At 42.3% G+C, this 22,031-nt stretch overlaps 1 protein-coding gene and 1 long non-coding RNA gene across 3 annotated transcripts in view; one reads left to right on the forward strand and one right to left on the reverse strand.

Moving 5' to 3' along the window:
- Positions 1-22,031, forward strand: part of TFEC (transcription factor EC) — a 123,577-nt gene that overhangs the window by 16,281 nt on the left and 85,265 nt on the right. The gene's annotated exons all lie outside the window — the stretch shown is intronic.
- On the reverse strand, positions 12,185-21,068 carry LOC310658293. 2 transcript variants are annotated; one of them, XR_014502189.1, is made up of 4 exons: positions 20,974-21,068; positions 20,318-20,447; positions 16,934-17,081; positions 12,185-12,866 (listed from the first exon to the last, which is right to left on the reverse strand). It is a non-coding gene; the product is annotated as an uncharacterized lncRNA (long non-coding RNA). The 2 variants fall into 2 exon arrangements; XR_014502190.1 differs by lacking the exon at positions 12,185-12,866 and having other exon boundaries at positions 16,870-17,433.

Raw genomic sequence — 22,031 nt, forward strand, 5'->3', positions numbered from 1 at the left:
ACATTTTGTGAATCTTGAACTATAAAATGGTGATTTTCATGAGGCAAAATGAGAGTACATATTTTTTTAAGAAAAAAGCATTGTCCAGGTTACACTACTGCAATGCACTTTGCGTACAGCTGCCTCTGAAAAGTGCTTAAGAACTGCAAGTGGTGTAGAATGCAACCTCAAGGTTACTGACTACAGCAGGCATCCTCAAACTTGGCCCTCCAGCTGTTTTGGGACTACAACTCCCACCATCCCTAGCTAACAGGACCAGTGGTCAGGGATGATGGGAATTGTATTCCCAAAACAGCTGGAGGGCCGAGTGTGGGGATGCCTGGACTAGAGCCTGCCACTTGTATATAGTACACAAATCTTGCAATTGAATTGCCTTCTGCTTGGCTTCCAGGCTCCATTATATGCTTACGCTGACCTTTAAAGTCCTAGTCTCCTAGGGCAGGGCTTGTACAGAAATTCCACCAGAAGGGTCTGCACCTGATGTTGGCTCATAGAGAACAGTGGTCCACTTGGTGTATCTTCTACCTTGCTACCCAACAGCTTCCTTGCTAGAGCTGGTTTAGGTGGGCTCAGAAATGGTGCTGACATAGGAGCCAAATCCTAGGGACTGAGGTCCCTTCAGCCCTCCAATAAAATATTTGAGGGGGCCCAGCTCCCTAAAGTTGATGGGCATTTCCAGTCAATGTGTGTGCATGCATCGTGTCGTGTGATCAATTATATGGGGCAGAACTTACCTGCACCACCCAATATTTTATTTCAGTAGGCACCCCTGGATGCTGACAACAATACTGAGATGCTTCAGTATCTGCAGTAAGGTTTAGTTTGGGGGGGGGCAATTCAGGACTTTATGGTCTTGAATGATAACCAGGGGTTGTATAGTTAGAATATCATTGGTTCAACACATGTTTCTGTTTTTTTTAAATAATATTTTATTAAGATTTTCCATAACATCACAAAAAGAAAAAAGAAAAATACAAAAATCAAAAAACAATTAAAAACAGTTCAATCTTTCATAACATATCTTGCATTTGCTTGTTTCCCGGACCTCCCCACACCTCCCCTCTTTGTATTCCAGTTCAATTTATTTATTCAGCAAATCCTTTCCCTCTTTACCTTTATCCTTATCTTGATCTTAATATATTATAACTTTAACTTTTCACCTGTTAACATTCCATTTTTGCATATTCCTTCATAACATTATTGCTAAAAACCCCTTAACCTCAATCCAACATCATTCTAACATTCATTAATTTTGCAATATTTCTTTAGATAGTCTTTAAATTTCTTCCAATCTTCTTCCACCAACTCTTCTCCCTGGTCTCGGATTCTGCCGGTCATTTCCGCCAATTCCATATAGTCCATCACCTTCATCTGCCATTCTTCCAGAGTGGGTAGTTCTTGTGTCTTCCAATACTTCGCGATGAGTATTCTTGCTGCGGTTCAACACATGTTTCTGGTCACAGCTTTGACCTGGTTTTTGCTAACAAGCAGGCTGGTTAGGGTTCCATGGTGGGGGTGTTATTCTTATAGGGATTCCTGAATGCTCTGGGTGATTTTCCAGTTGGTATGTCTAGTGCTCCCATTGAGGTTCTGGTCTCGCTGTGTTGTGGTGGAATGGAAAGGGCCGTCAACAAGTTTTCCCCTCTCAAAAGTGCAGACCCCCAAATGCACCCTGGTTTTTCAGTGAGCTTCAGATGATGAAGTGGGTTGGACAATGGATGGCATGTAAGTGGTACAAATCTCATAGTGAAGCTGGCGTAATATAGGTTATAGCACAGTCATGGCTTCCATGTGGCACTGATAATGGTGATGAGAAACTGCTTCTCCATGTTATCCACAAGATGTCCAGCAGAGCCTTAAGAGTGGTTAAGGGACTGGTGAACTCTGGATCATAGTAGAACAGTGTTTCCCAAGCTTGGGTCTCCAGCTGTTTTTGGACTACAACTCCCATCATCCCTAGCTAGCAGGACCCAGTGGTCAGGGATGATGGGAATTGTAGTCCAAAAACAGCTCTGGCTCTGGGAAATTGGTGACCAGTCTGTGAAGTTGTCTTCCCTCTGAAGGAGCAGGTACATAGTTCAGTGGTGCTGTTCAATTCATCTTTGCCATTGGTGATCTCAGTTGCAAGGCATGGCTTTCACCAGCTCCAACTGACTCACCTGTGGTCATTCCTTTGGGTTCCCCCCCCCCCAAAAAAAAAATATTTATTTTATAACACAAATAAATAATACAAACAGAAATACAAACAATACGAACAAATTCTTGTCTTATCCTAATTTTTTCTAAATATTGTTAGGTGAGCTTCCCCAAGTCCCCCCTATCTGATTTTCATTTTACCTCATCTTTAGCAGTTTCAGATATCATAATTTTTAACCATTTTTTATCACACTTACTTTTACCATAAAAATCTTCATATTTTATCATTTACAGATCTTCTACTTCTAACCCTACAGCCTATAGCCACTTCCAAAGCTATTCTAAGATTTAAATATTAACATTTTTTCAAATATTCTTTAAATTTCTTCCACCGTCTCTTCTCTCTGGTCTCAGAGTCTCCCAGTCAGTTCGGCAAGTTCCATACCGTCCATCATCTTCATCTGCCATTCTTCTATAGTTGGTAAATCTTGTTTCTTCCAATTCTTCGCTAATAATATTCTCGCGGCTGTTGTGGCATACAGAAAAAAGGAACATCCTTTTTGGGGATTTCTCCCCCCACTATACCAAGTAAAAAGGCTTCTGGTTTCTTAATAAATGTGTTTTTCAACATTTTTTTCAGTTCGTTATAGATCCTTTCCCATAAGTCTTTTACCTTGAGGCACGTCCACCACATGTGGTAAAAGGTTCCTTCTTTTTCCTTACACTTCCAGCCACCTGTGGTCATTCCTGGACCAGGATAGCCTAGCTGAGTGGCAGCCATAATACCTGCGCTGTGGGATCTTCACTGGCTACCTGTATGTTAGCAGGCCCAAGCTGGAATTAATGTACAAAGCCCTGAATGTCCTGGAGTCTAGGTAGCTATGGAGCATCTCTTCCCATACCAGCTGGCCTCGATTGTGAAGTTGTCAGAGGGGTCTGTTGCACTGTCACCTGATGTGGGATAGGGTCTTCTCTGTGGTTGTGTCTTGACTGTGGAACACTCTTCTCTGAGAGACACCTCTTCAATTAGCACGCTTTGGCAATTTGACATTTCTTTTCACTCAGACTTGGTTAGCCTGCTCTGGATCAGTGGATTGTGATGTTTCTATAGATCTGTTCCTATTTATCGGACTTTGTTTTGTGTTCCTCAGCTTCCAACACTTTTTGATGAATGGATGATTGTTTTATTGATTGATGCGTAAACTGCTTTGTGACCATGTTAGGGTATAAAGTGATCTATAAAGTCTATCAAAAGACTGGTGGGTTGGGAGAGAAGGTAAGCTTTGACCGGGCATCAAAAAGATGTCAGTGGAGGCACCCAGTGGACCTTACTGGGGAGAGCACTCCACAAACAGGGAGCCACAACTGAAAGGGCTCTCTCTTCCAGGTCTTCCTCAAAGGAGGGACCCAGAGAATGACTTCTGATGAAGATCTAAGGTTCCAGATACATTTGTATTGGGAGAAACTACTATTGAAGGTCTAATTCCATAGAATTCATTTTTTTTATTTAGAAATGAGGCACAAATAAATACAGCATGTAATCGCTTTGCTCGGCATCTGTTCAATATTGATAACTTGAGATGTTACTTTCAATGTCAGCCAACGTAGACTGCCTTTCCAAGCCATCTGCGCCAAAGGCCCTGACAGGACTTGTTTGCAATTTGCATAGCAGTGAAAGCCTGAGATGGGAGAAGGAGATGGCTTGCATAATGAATCTATCAGAAAGACTGAAGGAATGCAAAATAAACAAATCAACCAGATGAATGCTAATTATCTATCGGCACCATCTTGAAACATCCAGTATTCAGAACAAATCAGTCACGTCACTGGGTACCTATTCTGCTTTTTGCCCCATCAGCTTTACAGAACAGATACGCATTCCGGAAAGGTAGCTCCTAAATAAATATTATTTTAGTTTAATTGGATTGAAATTTACTAATGCAAATTCTGATATCTCTAATTCTTTCTCTTCCCTTTTTATGGTAATAACCCTCTAATGGCTTAAGCCTATGAAGGGGGGAAAACACACACATACACACACAGAGAAGATTTTTAACTAGCGACTTTACAGGGGGCAGAAAGGAGCAAAGAAGATTTAGTGGTGAAAAGAGCAAATAAATAGGTGCTCCAAGATTAAAAAGAGGGTAGAAATTGCGTGCTGAGCTGTTGAAAGGCCTCTCTGTGTTTAAAGAAAAATATTGTTTGGTGCTTTCACCAGTGTGCATGATCAAAATAAGAGGTACAAATTAGTTCATGGCTGCTGAAGCTACAAAACATCATGCAGAGAGCTGTCTTTGGGAACGTTTTAATGAGGAGAAGAGGTCATCAGACTGTGACATTGCTTTTCAGAATTCTTCAAGAACAACACAGACTTCCTGTTCCAAATGTGGTAAAGAATAAAACAACCTTAGTAGTAATCGTACAACTTTTGAACTGTGTTCCTTGGAAATACAGTGCAGTGCTCATTTTGTAGCTTTAGTTAGCTATCTCAAAGGCTCTCTGCCATATTTTTCCATGTGCCCTTATTTCAAAAGTACAGTGGAATGACAGAGCTCCGACGAGGGCTATATTTATAAAAATAAAGTTTTATTCAGTTCTTCTCAAAGTGATTTTAATGTTTTCCATTGCTCTGGGTGAGATGGTACACTGCGGCTCTCTTCATTAACATTTTCCGCAGAAAATAAAATAAAATAATAGATACGCAGGATTACCACATGCCATTTGAAAGGGAGGGCAAAAACGACTTTGAAATTAAACTCGCCACAGTTTTAGTTTTTCGGCATTTCAAAAACATGGTATTTAAAAAATGGAGCAAGCAGCATTCTGGGTCAAATGCCCCCTACCCTACTGGTCCCAATGAGAATGCCATTATTCAGATAGGGAATGCATAGAATATGCTGACAGACAGTCAAGAAATCCATTTTGTAGTAGGCAATAAGCAGAGTACTAATTAGATTACTACAGAGTAGTCTAATTATAGTATCATTATTCCTGGTAAATAATAAAACATGCAGAGTACTTTTTTTGGGGGGGGGGGAATAGGCTCAGTTGTGCTTGGTAGCTGCTAAAGACATTAATAAATCAAGCAAATATTTCTTACTCTTGCTTTTCACGGCAGCACCGCTGTCTATGTGCAGTTGTTGCTGCATGAGCAAAGCCCATTCCGGCAACCTAGAGAATGGTAATAGAAATTGCTGCTGATCTGCAGGTGTCTTTGCATTGGGAACACACCTGTTTTGAAGCTTGTCTCAGAGCACTGCCAATGTAGGATGAAGTAGTATAAAATTATTCTGCGAGGAGAGGTACGTTGAAAATGCAAGAATTTCTGCCGCAATCTGTTGCACATCTTTCTCTAGTGCCTAATGGGTCACCTCTGGTGGGGGCAAGGTGTGCCACTTCTGGAGGATGAGGGGAAATTCTGGTGGTGGTCTAGTGGCCGTAGGGCAATTGAATGGGGTGGGTAAGCCAGGAAACTGGCAACATACAGCCCAGAGGTTCACCTGTAGTCCACACTGTGATCATTTAAGGGGGTGAGCGGAAACATTTTTACTCACCCCAAAGTCTTAATAGATGTTTGCTTCTTTTATTTGAGTAAGTTTGAATCTGTTTTAATATTTTTAACTGCTATTTATTTGTTTTGTGCTGCACACCACCTGAAATCTCAGCAGGGTGGCCTTCCAGAGGTTTCGGAACTCCAGCTCCCATCAGCCCCAGTCAGAAAAGCCAAGGGTGAGGAATGATGGGAATTGTAGTCCAGCAACCTATGGAGGCATGGTTTATGCCGCCAGTTGACGATCACACAATTTCCCCAAGTATTTTAAGTTTTAGATCATTTGGGGAGTTTTGCTGTATTCTGACCTACGCCAGAGGCTTTTTAATTCCTGCTCTACGTTATTGTTTTGTTGTATTTGGTTATGCTAATTTGTCGGTTTAAATTGGGTTGCAAATTAGGTGGTCCCACCTTTTGTTCTAAAATCTTTTGAAGAAGGGCATTTAATAAATATTTTTTTTTTTTTTTAATTAATTTTTTATTGATAGGCCAATCACATCACATTGTTCAAATCACATTAATTCCAAATTATACAGCCAAATTTTAAAATTTTTGGGGGGTACCCATATATCAAGTTCAGCACGAGTCCAAAATTCCGGATGACTCCAGACGTCACTTATTTGCTGCTTTTATTAAACAGTTCCATCCAGTTCACTTCGGATAGATCTTTAATTCCTTCTTTCTCTTCTTGTTGTTATCATTTATTCCTTTCTTTGCAATCTCTGATGGTTTTCACAAACAGATTGAAGATTTAGCGTCTCTGTGTGGGTATGCTCTGCCAAACTCATATTATTCAGGAGCGACCTCTGTTAATCTTCGGTCGGTCCATTATTTTTCCCAGGCTAGCCATAAATCAGGCGATATCGGGGGCTCTGTCAGGTCGAACTTGCATTCCAGCCTTCTTTCTTTTCCAAATTCCTGAATCTCCTCCCCCTCATCTGTTCCTGCTAGCCTGTCTTTGCGAGACGCCATGTTTTTTTAACTGCGTCATAAGAATTTTCCTCCTTCTCGCCTTTCAATCTTCTCGTATTGTAATCCTTTCCCCACACAGTTTTAAAGTTCTGTTTATGTTATTTACGACGCAACGATCTTGTTTCTTTCTAGGGGTGGAGGGTTATTATAGTCATATCATGTAAAGGAATTTAGGAGGGTTTTTTCCTCCACCCCCCCCTTCGTTCCAACCTTCGTTCTCATGGTGGTAATTCATCAAGAGATTTACTTATCCATCCGTCGCTCCCGGTCACAGAGATGCATTAGTCAGCAGTCCTTATCTCGAGCCTTACTTGATATATGTGCTCCAGTCTTTCTTCTGATCCATCATTGCCAATTAGTCGAATTGTAGTTCCAGACTGAAGCAACTAGCACGCGCTGATTGGAATCGGCGTCGGGAAGATCTGAGTCCATCGAGGGCTTTTGCCAAGTGTTCCGCACCCCCGTCTCTCGGATCAGGGGGTGCTTTGAACACCGCTGGCAGGGCAGGCCCCCCCATGCCCTTGGGGGGGGTTTAGGAAGGCTGCCTACTTCCCATAGCAGCCCCTTAATACCTCGTATGGGTCAGAGAGATGTTATTGTCGGCCATCTTCCAACGCGCCACCTAGTGGCCCCCATTTAATAAATATTTTAATAGGTAGATAAAAATGAATGAGCAAGTCGATAATAAGCAAACCGGTCTGTGCAAAGCACATTGCTTTGATCAATGGCAAGCCAACCCCTTTTGTTGACCTACAGTTTCTGGAAATTCTCACAGCCTGTCATCCTCTCTGTTCTCTCCAGGGGCAGACACCTGTGGAGAGGGTGTTGCCTTGCTTTGCTAGTCTCTAAGATCACACATGGCGCGGCTGTGGCATTATGGATGCTCCCTGTAGACACAGTTTCCAAGGACTGGATTGAAGAATAAATGAAATTTTGCATGCTTGCAGAGCCTCCCTAGTTGCCTTCCACAGGCCAATGGTGTAAGCAGAATCATGCCTCATATACAGAGTGCAATGTAGTATAAGACCGAATTTTATTAGTACCCCACATCTTCCAGAAATGCACCTTTCCATATGCCATCATGTAGTAAGGCACAATCAAGACACGGCTCTGTCCTGGCCTGCACAAGTGAGAGGCAGTCTCAACACACACACAAATTGGCATAAGAATGCAGAATTGCAGAATCTACTCGTTACATCAGTTTAATCACTTCATTCTTACAAACAGATTTCTTGGAAGAACTCCTATTCTCTTCATTGTAGAATGCCAAAAAATAGGTAACTGGATTATGTTTTCTCTGAAAGCAAATAGATTGTGCTAAAACATTAGATCTTTGAGACCTGAAAACTTTCTGTATGCAATAAACTACCCTGCAGTTGCAAGAATGCTGGGATACACTTCCGGCGCTCACTGCCATGGTGAAAAGCAGCTTCCACACTAGCAGAGACTGTCCGTGCAGCAAATTAAGGATAATTTGAGAGTAATTATCCTTTCAAGACCCCCCTCCCCCGGGTCAGGGGGAGATGAGCTGTCACCCACAGATTGTCTGATACTTGCCTCTTGCTAATGTGGTTGGCAGGGGACGCTGAGTGGATAGCACTGCACGTACTGGTAACTCTCCAACGCAGTCACTATGAGCAGAGGTACTTCTGTTTTTTAAGGTGGATCTGAATTTGGACTTAAGAAACAGACATGTTCTGGTATAAGGAGACAAAATAACCTGCTAAATGCCAAGGTCTCGATCTGGAGAGGATTTTCACCATAACCGGATTGGTATGTAAGGGGAGGGGAACCTTTGTTTTTTCTTTATATACATCATATATGCTGTTTTATGATCTGGCAAGCCTTCCCTTAGTTAAAAGAATTAACTACTAATGGAATGCAATTATTAATGGAATATAATTATTGATGGATTGCAAGAGGAAATTAACAAGAACTTCATATTTTTTATGGATTAATTGAAAGAATTGAACTGTGTGGAAACATTGTAATGTTTTGTGGCACTGACCTAAAGAGGACTCTAGCTCTGACGTATCATGGCTTTGGTGAAATACCAGCTTGTTAACAGATGGGAAAGGTATCAAAGAAGATAATGCTGGAAGATAATGCTATGGCGAGATGCCAGATCTTTTTCAGTCTGGGACAAGCAAGATGGCATGAAGCTGTGGCGCAGCGACAACTGTAGTCTCTAAAGTGAAAGGGGAAATGCTGGAGATGATGGATTATAACATGAAGATAATGATAAATGTAAAACAAACATTTCACACAGAAATCTACAGAATACAAACTCTTCTTGCAAATTAATGGATATGGAATGGTTAAATACAAACAAAAGGCATCATATCAGTGGCTGTCAAAATAAAGGATTAGGACCGGAACTGTTGTATTTGGATTAACTAAGAGGATCGGAGCAGGACGAAAGAACAACATCATTCCCTGAATACCAGAACACGGGAAGTCATCTAAAATTGTTTAATTTAGAATTGGATAATTGGCTCTATTAATTGTATTATAATTTGGTATTGTATTAATGTGGCTTTCATTGGACTGTTAATTTAAAAAAATTAATTTTTCATTAATAACAAGAATGCTGGGATACAAATAAAGATTACTGTTTCCGCCACTGGAAACAGATTGCCGTATTTAAGGCTGGCTATCTATCTTCTCCCGTACCAGATGGTTTGGTGAAGGATGCATGTCTTACTTCCATTGGAGATGATGGTCCTGCCTCCTTGCTTGATGACAGAATCATTCAGCTCATTCTCACAATATGGCTTTCCTTCCCTGAGGAACCCATGGTTCTAGACAAAAGCTTCCAGACAAAAAGCTTGCATCATTTACAGCCTGAGGTGAAATAGGAAGGTGTCACCCCACTCCTGAAGCCTTCCTTATCTGGGTTGTGTAGTGGCACCCCCGAAGCAGCTGTGACAATGGTGGAGTCCAGTGAGATCTCGCAGAGCTGGTGATGGGGTTCCACTGCCTGAGGCACTGCCTCAGCCTGCCTCATAAGCAAGTAGGATCTGCTGCTGGGCCCACATCCTATTGGCAGACAGGCCCATAAGCAAAAGTGGGAGAAGCAACAAAATTTACCTTTGTACGGTAGGCCAGTTTCCACCACCTTCTACATCCTCCATCCAGGCAGGCGTCAGAGATGAAGGACACATTCATAAGAACAGCCTGCTGGACCAGGCCAATGGCATCCTCTTCTCACAGTGAAGAGTTCAGCATCCTCTTCTCACAGTGGCCAACCAGATGCCTATCAGAAGCCCACAAGCAAGGGCAAGGGCACTCTCCCCTCCTGAAGCTTTCAGCAACTGGTATTTAGAAGCAGGCTGTCTCTGGTTACAGAGGCAGAGCTTAGCTAACACAGCTGCTAGGAGGGCATGAAATAGGATTGAGTGGTGTAGCCTGGGGAGAGGGGCTGTACATAGTTTGGGGACTGTATTTGGCTCCTGGGCCTGAGGTTCACCCTGCATCTAGGATGTGGGTCTGAAATAGAGATAATAATGGATGTTCCTCCATATTCGTAGAAGGAACTTTTAAATTGCATATAGATTGGGTATCCCATTTAAGTTTTTGAAAGGGAAATGGGGTATCGCTAAAGCTGTTTAAGAGCACATCAGGTGGGGTAGAAACGGATGGGTAAGTCACTCCTCACAATTCAGTAAAGAAATAAGGAATTGAAATAACACAAAAGACCCGGTGTGTAGAGCAACTGGGCAGGACTGAAGGAAGAAGTGTTTTATTTTGTTTTTGCTACACCAACTCCCGGCACATTATGAAGGTGGAACCATTCTTCTAAGCAATTTCTGCATAGGTACCTTATCCGCCTACATCAGAGGTAGAGCTTGACTTGACATTTGTTCTAACTACTCTTGATCTCAGATAGGAGGCTAAATTCCATTGTTTTCAAACTCCTGTAAATGAATGGGATATAGCTTCTTTTCCTTTGGAAGCATGGAAGTCAGGTGATATTTTGCAAGAGATGAATACTCTCTCCACACTCAGTCACACAATATAAAAGATGTTAAGGCTAGACACTGTCAGGTAAAAATCTCTTTAAATGCAGAATGAAAACATGGGGTAAATATAAGGGGGAAATAAACTCTGATACCTCACCGTTGGTCTTGATTATTAGAAAAGATACATTTGACAGAAATAATATGGGTAGAGGATTCCAGAAATGGGAAAAGAATAATGGTTAGATTTAAGGATTTGATTGTACAATTGAGTTTGATTTCAAAATACCAACTGAGGATAAATGAATGGGGATCAATATTTTCAGATCAGATGTCTTATCAGATAGGGATTTGGGAGTATGGTGACTCCCACTGCTGACCCTTTGCAAAACAATTTTGGCAATATTGTAAACAAATACAGGTTTGATACAAAAATGCAATATCTTTTTTTTTTTAAAGGATACTGTAATAGGGTGCTTTGGGAAGGAAATCTGAGAGCTATCTCAGAAAGGCCATGGCAAAAACATGAGACAAATAAGCATTTTTGTGTTAGTGCATCATGGAAAGAAACCCAATTTAAGAAGATTGTTTAGATGGTATATGTCTCCTTGAAGAATGAATCGGGTATATGTATGGGTATTGGCAATGTGGATGTAGATATATATAACATGTTATGGAATTCCTCAAAAGTTTGAAGTTACTGGTCTCAAAGCCTCACAAATAATTAAATAGCAAAGATTATGTTAAAATTTGATGTTTGTTCATTATATAATGGATGGACAAGACTAAGGGTGTGAAAATTTGATTGTTAATTTCTCTATAGTTCCTGGTCATTTATTGGCAACATTCAAAAATTGCTGCTACCAGAGAATGGTTGTTGGAAATGTATTCATGGAGAATATGGTTGACGGAAGAAACTGACAAGCTTTACGAAACAATTTCTTGGTTATATAAAGCAAATGAGTGTAATTATTTTATTATTTATTGGAACCATCATTTTTTGTTAAGGTTAGATATTTGAAATTAATGTCATGACTAAGTGGAGTTCATTGATTTCAGTGGGTCTACTCTGAGTAAAAATTAGTCACATACAATCAGGAAAACTGAATTATATACTTAGATGTATATGATTTATTTTATAAGGTAATTTATATAAAATAAGTTTGATTAGATATTCTGACTATTGATCTTCCAACTGCAAATATGTTATGAAGTACCGTATTTTTCACACTATAAGTCACACCAGACCACAAGACACACCTACTTTTTGGAGGAGGAAAACAAGAAGAAAAATATTCTGAATCTCAGAAGCAGCAATCCCTCTTGCTGCTCTGGCTTCTGGGATAGCTGCGCAGCCTGCATTTCCCCTTACTTTTTAGGAGGGGAAAAGTGAGTCTTATAGAGCAAAAATTCGGTATATTCCTTCCTAAACTGCATAAATTTCTCCCTTAAAAGCAAAATGTTGATTGGGGTTTCCAAATCTTACCCTTTGCACCTGCTTTTTCTTATGTAATTATATAATTACATGTTTGAGCTCTAACAATGTCCTTGAATGTCCTTTGCCAGACTTTTCTTTCAGTGATAAGGGCCTGGGAGTTTGGGCTAATCTGACATTCTCCCTGTTCCTGTCTTTCCAGAGTCCAGCTTTCGCTCTGTATTCTTTTCAAGAACCACTATAGATTAAAAATATCTTAGGTAACCAGTTAGTTATTATGCACAGTTTTTAGCCAGCACAGTAGCAATCTTTCTTATAAGGAAACGAAAGGTGGGGGGATAGAAGAAAAGGCACATCTGTATTATTTTCAGTTATCCAAAGCAACATCTACATGCAGACATATGAAAGTTTTCAAAATCGACGTAAGAAGGCACATTTGATTCATTAGCTGGGATATTTGCAGAATGCAGAAGCTTTACTTGTAAGTAAGGCCTTATAAATGATAACAGCAATTTCCTGTTGAATACTTAAGTTTTTTTCTGCCCTTTGATGAATGCAATTGGAATTTTTTTATAGCTGTGATAAAAAAAGGCAGCGCATTAGATCATGATGAGGTTATAACTGAGAGAATCTTCGATGACTTCACTGTAACAAAAGCATGTACAATCACAGGAAATCAGGCACAACATCAAGGCTGATTGTCACATTTTAATGAGCATGGTCGCATCCTGTGTTGGTGCAAAGCATTGTCTCTTCACTGGAATGCATTGACATTAGCTGCAACTTCGTTATTTTAGACTCCCCGCATGTTATTCTGTAAAAAAAAGGAAAGAAATGTAAAATACAAAGTTTAAATATGTGTCTTATGCTAGTCAGGTTTATTACCAATCCGTACAGCTGCATAAACACCAAGCTTTTGAAGCACATATGAAACACACATCCCAAGAATGCTGGTAACTATAGTTTAAGGGTTCTGGGAATTATAGTTCCCCGAAGGGGTAAAAGTTTCTAAGATTCTTGGGGGAGTGTGCACTTTGAATGTATGGTGTGTGCGCATTGATATTTAGGTTGGCCACTTGAGCATCAAACACACTTTCCTACAATATATGCATTTTTAATGCATATTACTTGGCTAGAGAACTACATTGCAAAATTCAGGGAAGTGTGAATTTTGAAGGATATCTGGGTATCAGTTTGTGTACTGTTTAGGAAAGCGCAAATTAGGTTGGTTAGCCTTCAAGTATGAACTGAATCAAATTCCTTCTCCATCTCTAGCCTCCCCAAATTCCCCAAAACTGCATTTAAACTCTGCTTGTCTAGCTGACACAGCCGAGGGCAGCAAGCAGCTATGAAAATTTCTCCCTCTGTTATGTCTGTCATGCTTCATAGATTAGGATGTAAGACCCTGATAGGCCTGGTTTTCCAGGGACAGTCGCAAAATTACAAAAGCCACCCTGGCTTCTTATTTGATCCCGGAATGACCGCTCCCCACATTAAATGGGGGGCACCCTTTGCGTGGTTCTCGCGCAGCCCCCTGGACCTTATGCGGCACCATTAACGCAGGCTTGGCTTCGCCTTCCCCCAGATGGGATACCTAGAGGTCTCTGCCTACCTCAGCCAGTTGCCCAATCCTGCCTGGGGAGGCGTTGCCAAGGTGATCAGGACAGGTAGGGGGAGGAACTACCTGCCCACACAACAGGGGGAGGGTCTTACCTGGGAATCGTCAGTTGGCTTCAGAGCTTCTCCCACCCTACCCACCCTCAGTTAAGACTTCTTTTGCGGGTGCTGCTACGTTAAAGTCGCTGTTGAAGGGCCGGAAAGGAATTCTGCAATGGCAGGTTTGCCTTTCCCGTAGCAAAATGTCACAACTTTGGCGGTATCAGGCCTTGGGTGGAATCCTTTAATCTATCTTCCCTGAATGGGGGGGGGGGGGGCTGCAGTGGTGACCCATGCCCCCTTCCTCTTTGCGGTGGCGATACTAGGGTTCCCCATTAAAGGGGTTGTTTGAGGGGAGGCTTTGACCGTACGCCTAGAGGTCATCATTGCTGTCCCCTCTGATGGCAGCGTAATGGGGCGGGCTCTCTCTGCTTGAACAGAGCCAGTCTCCCCCCCCCACTGGATAACCCTGATGTTCCCCAGATCTCCAGCGGGGGACTGGGAGGGATAAACGCCCAATGCCTGAGCCAAGCTCTACCCACATCTGAAACATAATAAAGTTGTGGCCAATTTTAATCCCATAGCACGTTGTCTTGAGTCGTTAATCCACATGGGGGCCGCCCAGGGTTTTGGGGACTCCGCCTGTCCCCGCAATGTCCTTCTTTTCCCTGCCAGTGACACCGCCGAGCTCAGGGAGGAGGAGGAGGAGACAAGTGGCGGCGGCAGCGAGGAAGCATCCTGTTGACTCTCCATGGCCACTGTCGCTGGCCTTCTATGGCAGCTTGTAGCAGCAGATGGAGAGTGGGCGAGAAGCAGAAGAGGCTGCTGCTGCTGAAGCCCAGCCTTGCATGATGTGCCAGTTCTGAGCGTAGGGAAAAGGGGGAATGGAGCGCAAGGAGTGTTGATTTTTACTTTCAAAAGTTCATTCAAATGGATGGAGAGAAGTGACTTGGGGTGATTGGATGGTCAATGGGAATGAAGGTGTGTGTGTGTGGAATTGCACTGAGGTCCAGGCATTATGAGCCCTCAAAACTTGTACCAGGTCTCAGAAGAACAAGTTTTGCAGGCATCTCTAAATTTCACATATAGATTCAAAGCAAGCAGCCAATATCTTCTGTGGCAGGATTCCAGCACCCTTTTTGTTGACAAAATGAATTTTGCCTACTTAAAAAAAGGAATACATTTGATGATCATTTGAATAGGCATGGTAATCTGGTAAGTTCGCGGTCTATACTACTGCTGTCTATATGTTTACTTTTTTTTAACCCTCTCTATGGCCAAAAATAGAAATAAATAATAGAGAATGGTCGATAGCAGAAAGTGGGTCTTTAAAGGACTGCTTCTGTCCTGTTTCCACCAGTGTAAATATTAACACTGTAATATGTGGGAATTTTGGTTCTGGCTTTGTGCTTTGAGATTTATTTATTTTTAAGAATAGATTGGATTTATTTCTTCTCTTTTGAGATGGTCTTAGAACTGAAGTGGCTTTGTTTCAATAATATTTGCAGAGACATTGGTTTGGAATATGCACCAGTAATTGCTGAACTTCTGCAGTGCCTGTGTAATTGTATTAAAAAGAAGGTAGATTCTTTCTGCAAAAATTCTTCCAGAGGCCTGAAAAACTGTTCTACTCGAATTAAAGAGCTGAGTGTGATGATCTTGCCCCCTAGTGGTTTGCAAAGATGATAATTGCTAGTACCACAGTTAATTATTGGCTCTGGAGCTTTTCGGTCAATGGGTGGGAAGTTTAAATCTCAGCAGGTACAATTGCCTCTGAAATTAAAACAACACTTTTCAAATCAAAAGGCCTGATTTATTATTGGCACATGGACACCCAAGCTAGGTTGTGGGGGAGGTGATGATGGGGAAACTTCGACAGACAATTCACAGGTTCCCTATCAAATTCATTAGCATAATTGGAAACGGAAACTTCATTCAGCGGTTTCCAACCTCTTTTAATGGATGCCAAGTATTATTTTCATTTTCAAGGCTCTGCCGGCTTGCAAAGTGAGTTAGTATGTAGACCTGGGAATCCCACTGTGACGGCCTGCACACCGCTATGGAAAGGCTACATTCATTCATTCAGGAACTTAAGGTCATCTAGATGATATTGGCGCCATCACAGCCAGCTTTGCAGCTTGGGATTGCACTATTCTAGAGGTTCCTGCCATGCTGAAACCACCATTCCATGTCAGGCAATGATGCCAATTCCAATATGTCTGACTCCCCACCCTGACCTGAGGGTCTGCTCCATAATTCTTCGCCGGGCATTGATAACCAGCAGAATTGTGAAGCCACACTTTGAAGAGTTTGCGTAAGTTGTGACAGCCCTGTGAGGTAGCATGATATGGAAGGATTGAAAGAAGGCAAGAAAGTTAAATGGAAAGGGATAGAGAGATGGACGGCTGATTCTGCCATTAGGCAGAGTGAGGCAATTGCCTTAGGCGGCAGATGTTGGTGGGGGGCCTCAGTCAGTAGCCTCCATTGGAAGATAGACCTGTCATGGCCAGCCTACAACTAGACTGCTGTCTCAGATGTAGTGGATGACGCCTACCACGTTCACACCCTAAGCTGAAAGCACCGTGGTACCATTTTAAACAGTCATGACTTCCCCCAAAGTATTATGGGAGGAGCTGTAGCTTTTTAAGGGTGCTGAGAGGTGTCTGCAAACCCCTGTTGCCCTCACAGAGCAACAGCTCCCAGATTTCCCTGGGAAGAAGGATTGATTGTTAAATCATTCTGAGAATTGTAGCTCTGTGGGGGGAATAGGGAAGTTTTACTTACGAATAGCTGCTGGATTTCTACCTGTGAATTAGCTGGATGAGAAGTGGACTCGGTTTTACATGGCATGCTTGTTGGAGGTATGACTGAGGGAACACACAGAGGCCTGGTCCTTTCTGTAGGCCACAATTTATCACCCAGCATTGGCATGACAACCACAAAAAGGACAAACCCACAGGGGTGATGGAACGAGGGAGGAACGAAACACAGTATAATGAACACTACTGATTTCAAAGTGCATGAATAAGGAGGCTGAGCATATAAGCTCATTTGACCACTTCGATCTAGGGAACTGGTATTTTAGAAGTGCCACATAATCTCTCTTCCTGGCTTGTAAGGAGTTGATCTTTCAGTATGGCAGCCCCGACATTAAGCAATTTGTAATTAACTTCTAATGTTTATTGGCAGTTTTAATGTATGTTTTACACAAATCCTCACTACCACCTTCTCGCTTATAACCTCAATGCCATCTCTTCCTCTTCTTGGTCATCTTCTGGATCATTCTTTGTAGCTGGATCTTCTCTTGAGGAGATCTCATGCTGACGCTGGGCTTCTCATTGCATCTGCTGCCACCTTCGTTCTTGAGGCCTGGCTCGTAAAGGGGAGAATTGGGGTTCAAAGTAGGGTTTAGTATGTGTTTGGATTGGGTTGTCAGGAGCCTCAGGTGGAAACATCCACAAGCCAAAGGCACTTCAGGTGGATTTGAGACCTTTGTGGGTTCTTCCAGGTCCTAACTGCCTTGGCTTTTGTTATGTACTGAAGTTCTCACCCGGGGCCAGCAGGGGGATACTGTAGATAGTTTTCACTCAGGTCCACATATGCAAATAGGGGATTGAAAGTGACGTTCAGTGATTGGATAGTTACAGAAAATGGTTACAGTTGCGTTGTAGTGGAGCTCTATATAAGCAGGCTGGCTGAACCCTTCAGTTCAGTTCTGTTCTGGCCTGTGAATAAACAAGAGCTGTTTGAAGAATCACTCTGTCGTCTGATATGTTCACCCACAACTTAACAGCTTTCTCCGTGAGGTACCATGCCTCTTCCTCATAATACTTGTGGCACACCTATCTCTTTTTTCATGTCTGTCCATATTCATCTATTGTGCAATTTCAATCCTTCATTCCCTTCAGCACCTGCTTTGCCCAGCATTCCCCCTCTATCTCGCTTTCCTCATCATTGTCCTCCGTGTTCAGTTTTCAATTCATTATTTCAGCCATGGTATTTGGGAGTGCATTTATAATTATAAAAGAGCAAATTTTGTTTCATACCAGAACGGGCTACTTCTGATTTTATTATTTTTTTGGTAACTGTTCAGCCACAATCATTTTTCACCCCTTTGCTTCTAGTGACACGAAGCTCAGCTGCTCACATAGACAAAAAGCGATAAAAGTATTTGGCTTAGAACTTCATAGAATGATGAAATGTTAGAGGGGGAGAAAGACCCGGTAGGTCATTCTGTGCATCCCCTGCCAGTGCAGGATCTTGACCTACTGTGTCATATCTATTCTAGTGTTCCACTAAGTCTGCTTTTAAAAGAGCAAAAATGATGGGGCTTAACATTACTTTGTCACGCGGAACCATTCTTCAGGCTTTTGAGACTCACTGTCATGATTTTCTATCCATCATAATGTATCTAAATTTAACACTTTTAACACCACAACAGTACTACATAATCTTTATTTCTTTCCTGCTTTTATCCAGTTGGGCACCCATTTTATTAGCTTGCTATTTAATCCATTGAGCCTATCTATATAGCATATATACTTTCAATTTTTTATATCCTCTTCCTTTCATTCCATCGGTACTCATTTCTAACGAGTGACTCCTTGCCATTTGTTTTGTATTCAGGATTAAATACACCTGTGTGTCACATCACTTATGAGTGATACAAACATGTGTATTGTTGCCAAGTCACTCCAATCTCTGAGCAGTGTGAAGTTTTGGGGGTTCCACCTGCTTTCCCAGGGTTTGTGTTTCCTTTCGGATTGTGTCATAGTGGAGGCTGTGGCCTCTTGGGCTGAGCCTCTTGGGCTTGCCAATCGGAAGGTCAGTGGTTCGAATCTGTGCGATGGGGTGAGCTCCTGTTGTTCTGTCCCAGCTCCTGCCAACCTAGCAGTTTGAAAGCACACCAGTACAAATAGATAAATAGGTACCGCTGTGGCAGGAATGTAAACGGTGTTTCTGTGCTCTCTGGTTTCCGTCACGGTGTCCCGTTGCACCAGAAGCGGTTTAGTCATGCTGGCCACATGACCCAGAAAACTGTCTGTGGACAAACGCCAGCTCCCTCGTCCTGAAAGTGAGATGAATGCTGCAACCCCATAGTCGCCTTTGACTGGACTTAACCGTCCAGGGGTCCTTTACCTTTATGATATACGGTTTATTTTTACATATATACAATCCGAGCCAGTGATGGAGGGGTTCATAGCATCAACACCCCAAAAAGGTTTTGTTTGCCCCCAGAACTAAAGTCTTGGATTGAAATAGACATAAAATATTGCTCCCAAACACCGCTTTGACTCTGCATCTTGCTTGCTTTCGTTCTTCGTCACATCACACTGCAAAACTCTACTCCAAACTTTGCCTTTGTCTGTTGAGGCAGTGGCTCCCGCCTGTTTGCTTCTGACACCAGAGTAACTCATGTACAGCATGCGGTCTACTAGAATGTCTAGATCTTTATGACATACATTGCTATCAAGGCAGATACCTATCCATCCTATGTTTGTGCGTCTAATTCTTCCCACTGTAATACAGAACTTTATGTTTATCTCCTGAAATTCATTTCATTACTTTTGATCCAGGTCTCCAATCTGCCAATATGGCCTTAATTCCTGTTTCTGTCTTTTATAATACTATCTAACCTAGCCAGCTTCTTGTCATCTATGAATCTGATGAGCATTTCCCATACTCCTTCATCCCAAGTGATGTTAAGCATCACTCATAATAGGTTCAAATGTAAACTCAGCCGAGAAAGCCAACATTTTCCTGCAGCTGTGACTGGACACTAGAGAGTCAGCTGTTGTTCCTGAAACAAAGCCCAGTCTTCCATGCAAAAAAAAAATAGGCTGCAGTCCTCCACACACTTATCCCAGGATTACTAGAATCATAGAATTGTAGAGTTGGAAGGGAACCTGAGGGTCATCTAGTCCAACCCCCTGCAATGCAAGAATATGCAGCTGTCCCAGATGAGGATCAAACCTGCAACCTTGGCGTTATCAGCTGCATGCTCTTACCAACTCAGTGGGCTTTGTTTGTGAGACAATATATGTGATAGGGTTGTGTAGCTCTATTTGTCTAAAAATTTGAGTTCAGTCCATGTTGCAGGTTGTTGAAGTTGAGGTTTTCAGCTGAAAAATTCCCCCATACAAAACATCCAGTTCGTCAAAGAGCAGTATCAAATTATTTCCTTGTACCTTTTCCCAGGCCAAATCTAGTGCAAAAGCGCAGTGCTCCATTGACTTGCATGCGGTTGTCAGAAATGTCTAAAAAAAAGCAATTGAAGTTTTTTATGTAAAATAAGAGCTGAGCAGAAACATCTGACTTTCCTGCTCTCTCTCTCTCTTTTTTTTCCTGCAAGAGAGGAAGACACCAGTGTACTGTCCAGTCACAACCTCCTTTTGAATAAGATCTAGTATCAGATCTAAAATTAGATATTGCCCGCTATCCTATTTTTCATCTTTGGGATTGCCACTGTTATACAGTTTGCATTTAAGAATTGTGCAGCGGGCAGAAATCCAAGCATTTGCAATATCCCCACCCCAACCAAAGTGGGAACTTGTGCTGGTCATACAGCCGCACGAGAGCCCTGGTAACAGAAGAAGGTAGCAACCGTACCTATGAAATATCTTCTTCCAGCTCTCATTCTTCTTCACAGCTAGGGGAAGATCTGTCACATTTGGCAGACGGCTTCAGGGAGCGATGGCAAAACCTTTCCGTCCTTGGCTTCCCAATGTTCCTATCAGTGCTATGAGGAAAAAGAGTTGGCAGGATATGTGAAACAAGAGAATCCCAGAGACCTGTGCTTAGCAGAGGACTGCTGCCAGCCAGGTTAAAAGCGATGTGCCCTTTCTTTGCTGCTGCCGCTTTGTGATTTAATTTACTCAGTGTGTCCTCACAACAAGCCTGGGCGATAGGGAAGACCAGTGCTTTTTTCTGGTGGCACTCAGCGGTATATAGTACCAGCACAATTTTTTCTAGAAATAAACCACCGAGAATAATATTCTGTTTTAAGCTGAATATTTCTGAATTGTTTCTGTTCGTGCGCATATATATACAAAACTTAGTGCTATTTAAATTAAAGTGGATATCTTATTGCTGTCAAAATTTGCTCCAGGCTAATCCTTGGCAGGCACAAAGTCGACGCAGAGGGCAACCAAATGAAGAAATCCACTTGGCTGAATTAAAGCTGCACAAAAATAATGTTTGTGGACTGAGATGCTTTTATTAGCTGATATTCCTGGGAAATAAATAGATTCCCTCTTAATAGTTACCTTCGACTGCCTTGTAGGTTGGGGAGAAGTACCAAAAGGAGGCATTTCTGTGACTGCAAGAATGGCGACTGTGTACGTCCAGAACAATATAGCTGTTTGTATGCAGATATAATGGAGGGCGGAGGGGCAGAACTTGAAGAATCTGCTGAAGTCTCATGTTTTCTATTTGTATCTCATTTTATTCCAAGGGAGGGACCTCAGGGTCATTTGCTCTAACTTGGGATGTTGGAGAATGTTGACAAAAATGGAAACATGTCCAGAAGAGAAATTACGTGGGGCTGCCCTTGAGACTGACCCAGAAACTCCAGCGGATGCAGAATGCTGCAGCGAAACTCCTTATGGGGTCCTAACTGTGGGATCACGTTCACCCAGTGCTATACCAGCTGCACTGGCTCCCGGTGGAGTACAGGGTCAGGCTTAAGGTGCTGGTTTTAACCTTTAAAGCCCTATATGGCCTAGGACCCTCGTACCTACAGGACCACCTCTCCTGGTATGTCCCATGGAGGACCTTAAGGTCTTCAAATAAAAACATATTGGAGATCCCAGGCCACAAGGAGGTTAGGCTGGCCTCTACCAGAGCCAGGGCTTTTTCGGCTGTGGCCCCGATCTGGTGGAACACTCTGTCACAAGAGGCTAGGGCCCTGCGGGACTTGACATCTTTCTGCAGGGACTACAAGACAGAGCTGTTCCACCAGGCCTTTGGCCAAGGCACAGTCTGACCCCCTCTCTCCTTCTGTAATCCTCATAGAACTCTAGCCCAATGGTTGCCATTAATTTGATTCTGAATTGATTTTAGAATGTATTTTAATTAATTGACTGTGTGATTTTATGTACATTTTTTACTTGTTGTTAGCCACTCTGAGCCCGGCTTTGGCGGGGGAGGGTGGGATATAAATAAAAATATATTATTATTATTATTATTATTATTATTATTATTATTAATCCAGCAAATAGAATCAGTATCCACTGATGATGCTGCTTTCAGTCCGCAAATGATATGAGTGGGCCGGCCCTGTTAATTACAGGAGGCAAAGTGAGGCAACCGCCTCGGGCGGCAG

The sequence above is a fragment of the Podarcis tiliguerta genome, assembly GCF_965153285.1.
Source record: "Podarcis tiliguerta genome assembly, chromosome: 10".
Taxonomy (NCBI): Eukaryota; Metazoa; Chordata; class Lepidosauria; order Squamata; family Lacertidae; genus Podarcis; species Podarcis tiliguerta.